Raw genomic sequence first — 4,190 nt, 5'->3', positions numbered from 1 at the left:
ATTTAAAAGGCATTTGATAGAATCTGCCATGATTTATTGTTTGCTAAACTAAATGGGCTGGATTTGACAAGTAATTTTTCCACTGTAAATAATCATAACGATTGTAATGTAAAGTGATTAGTTTTTATAAAAAAATTAATCAACACCATATTCGCAAGTTATACTTTAGATAAAAGATATTAATGTAATGTGTTTGAAATTTAAAAATGAGTAATAGATTGGGCGGTAGTTTTTCTAGAAAAGTTGGTTCGGCTCAAGCTAAACTGAATTTGGGTAAATGTAAAAGAAAAGCTGGAGAATATCTTGATGCGTTTGCCCACACATTAAAGTAGCTTTTTACACAAATACTGCTGTAGGATCCCAGGTTTTGCGATGTTTTGTCGTATAAAATAACCTCTTTCCATAATCGGTATCGCGATTATAAGTACAGCAATTAAGCAGAACGAAATACTCTCACATTAGCTGTCAAAATTGCCAGAGTTGTCAAAACGTGCGGACTCCTTAGGAACTCGTTAGGAATATTTAAACAATTACAATAATGGCAACTTGATGCCATTATTGTGGAGATGTCGATTACTAGTCCTGAAAGTAACGGAAATCAAATTAGTTGCAGATCTATCGTCGACATACAAAAACTGTCTGTGATTCTGATAGATAATTAACATGTGAAAAGAAATTGTTTTTGTTAACTTTGTTAACTTTATATTTCCATTAGAATAGATTGCTGTTAAGAGAAGTTCCAACTATTATAATTTAATTTGAATATGTGATATGAGGGATGAAATTGACGTGAGGGATGAAATTGAAAACAGGATAACTAGATGTATATACGCATAAATAAAATTTTAATTAATTAGTAATTACAAAACTAAACATTTGGGAGTGGGTGTGGGATTGAGTGACATTTTGCGAACTTTCAAGTTTCAATTACAACGAAGGAATTTCGTTTATCAAATAAAAGAAAATAACATTTATGTTGCTAAGATTACGTTTCCTTGTGACATGTGCCAGACGTTACAATATAAACAAAACATGTCCAATTAAACCTTATTCGAAATATGTAATTTAGAAAAAAGTTGTCTTCTTTCAAGTAAATTTGATTTGTTTCTTTCATAGTATTAATTTTACATCAAATTGTGGTTCAGTTATATTTTTAATATATTTCTATTTGTTTTAATCGAAAGTGTCAACAAATTGACAGAGAAAAGAAATATCGAGATGATTTTTCGATTTGTTATAATAACTTTAATGACAGTGATTCATTTATTTAATGACCACGTTACAAATCACATCTGCGTGTGAAATGATATGGTCAAATGTCACGTGTTGATTACCAGGAAACTTTTGCACAAACAGTCAGGTGAGATTCAATACGATTGTTACTATCTGTGGCTGTACAAAATAATCACAAAATCAAGTAACTAGACGTAAAGACAGCATTTTTATATGGAGAACTTGAACACACCTATTTATGCCTTAACAAGAAGGGTTGGATCATGACGAAAACATGGTATGTAAATTGAACAAGTCACTATATGGGTTAAAACAATTCCCTCGCTGCTGGAATGCAAAATTCGACTCTCCACCGAAAAGAGTTTTAGTAGTAGTTTTAGTATTTATACGGAACAAATTTTAAACAGATTTGAAATGACTAATGCTAATCCTAATATTGTTCCAGTCGACCCTCACATAAAGCCACAGTGGGAAGATACTACCTCACTTCTGCTGTTCATAATAACACAGCTTGTTCCGTCAAATTTTATTTGGCTACCATCGCAAATAATCTGACTTAGAGACAATAGATTTGTTGCCAGTTTAGGAACACTTAATACTTTTGTAAAAAGCACCTTTTTGTTTTGACCTTCATCGTCATAATGGTCCAACCTCACTTGTACTGAACATTGCACAGATTATACTTTGTTGTCTGCGACTCTGATTTTATGTATGACAGGAGCCGTCATATTTTCAAGCATGTTCTTACGTCTTGTCATGTGTGACGATGCACCGGAAGCCACTTGCCATGGGTCATTTTGGCTGGATGTTGCCTCAAACACAACAGCATATGATGAACTACTTGCTTTTTGTTGAACATTCTTGGTCCTGGATTTGCATTTGAGGACTTTTATGACCTTACTTATTACAAGTGTAGCTCCCTTATTTTCTTGTGGTTGTTCTTGTTGACTGAGAATACTGTTGAGTCACTTTCAGATTGTTTAACATCTTGTGATAGTTTTGATTTCACAGAAATAGAAGTTATCTTCATGCCGGAGCTTTCAATAGCAATAATCATTGGTTGATAGGACTCTGGTTGACCGGAGAGTAGCAATGTAACTAGCCATTCATCGTCAACTGCGAAACCAATGTTTCTGAGCTTGTGAGCAGGACACATAATTTTGCTCACATATTTCTCTACGTTTTGACATACAGTAAGTGAAGTATTATAGAGATCACGCAGCAGCCCATCACAGCGTGTCAACAAAGTGTCATCAAATACTTATGAAAACGTATCCCATACTTCTTTTGCAGTACTACTCTCTTGCATGTGCACGTAATTTATTTAGTCAACTAGTAAATTTATCTTAGTTTTTGCCTTTGTGTCTCGTTTTGTGTCCACAATGACACATGTGGTGGGGTCTATGCAGTTCCACAACTCCTCTTGCTGTAGGTATGTTTTTAGAGCAAATCGCCATGTTACGTATCTGTGTATCTCGGCCGGTTAACTTTTCAATTAATGCCAATTGATTGTTTGCTGACAATTTAAGAACCCTTATTCCAGGTGTTACGAGAAAACACTTTTCAATTGTCGTATTGACGTTTTAGGTTAACTTCATTACTTTTCTCAGTAAGTAAGCCATTCTGGGCTTCCCTGGGCTTTTCTAGCTCCATAACCTGTTAATTTTTCTTAAAAGAATTTATTATTTCAGAAGAAAAACTTATGTTTAAGAATTTAGTGTTAAAATTACAACTTAACTGTCTACAGGCGCACAATACAAATTACAATTTTAACAGTTTATGTGTAGTTTCAGTACACTCCTACAGGTCATCTCAACAGTTACAATTGGATTCCCAAGAGGAAATGAAACATTATTTGTTTTAAGATGTGTTATAATTTTTCATTTTTTATAATAGCCTAAGCTACATTGCGCTGTAAATTGAGAAGAATGCTTCAGATAAACTACTTTTGGTTAACAAGACAGCATTAAATTAACTGAGGAATGCATATTATCGGATTTTGTAAGCTGGGTCAGCTCGTTGATTAATATTTATGTGATCCCATTTTCCGCACATTTTGGCAGACTGAAATATCCTCTTTCTGTAATTCGCCAAAGAGCATTATAGGAACGGACACCAATCAAAACAAAATTACACAAAGATCAGTTGTCAAGATTGTCAGTGGGTTGTCAAAAAATACGAGCCGAAACTGAGACTGAGACGTCTAGCCATTAGCGCTACCAAATAATTCCAATCAATTAGAAACGTTAAATAATTACTTTAATAACCAGGAGTTTATTTTCTATGGAAAGGCTCTTCTAATTCTTAGGCACATGGTCTAAAATACTTTAATACAATTCAATATACATAAATTTCAACACTGAACCATAAATGGTGGGGTGCGTCGTAGTTACACAATTTCGACATCACCTCATTGGGGGTGACCGAGTTCCAAGAAGTTTTCTGAGTTTTGGAGCTGGGAGACTTTGCAGGAGTAGGGGTGGCTAGTTGGGACAAAGATTTGGGATTAGCGGTAGGAGTAGGGGTACCATCAAAGTTTACCGATAGTATCCCTAGTTTAGACGACAAAGCTGTGTAAGCACTTTTTCACTCTCTGTATCTCACCTTCTAGTTCCAAAATTTTATTCCTAAGGAAATCGGGTACCTCTGGAAACGTCAGCAGACTTTTGGGGTTTATTGAGTTTTTCACTTAGCCTTTCTTTTTTCCGGACCCTACACATAGTTTATTGGTTTAGTAACCGAGGTTACAAGCCAAATTAACAACTCTTCTCTTTCGATTATGGTAACTATTATAACTAAATTCAGACAAAAGAAGAACGAACAACTCAAAAAAAAATTGTAAATTTCAACAATATTCCCTGGTTGCTACCCACACTTTGAACAATTGACAAAAGTCGCTAACAATAAGAAACTTTTCTGTTGTTATCAATGGCAGAGGTAACGATCGTCATTTAACC

Source organism: Aethina tumida, chromosome 1 (assembly GCF_024364675.1).
Source record: "Aethina tumida isolate Nest 87 chromosome 1, icAetTumi1.1, whole genome shotgun sequence".
Lineage (NCBI taxonomy): Eukaryota > Metazoa > Arthropoda > Insecta > Coleoptera > Nitidulidae > Aethina > Aethina tumida.
The sequence above is the reverse complement of the archived record's forward strand: the minus strand, read 5'-3'. Positions refer to the sequence as shown.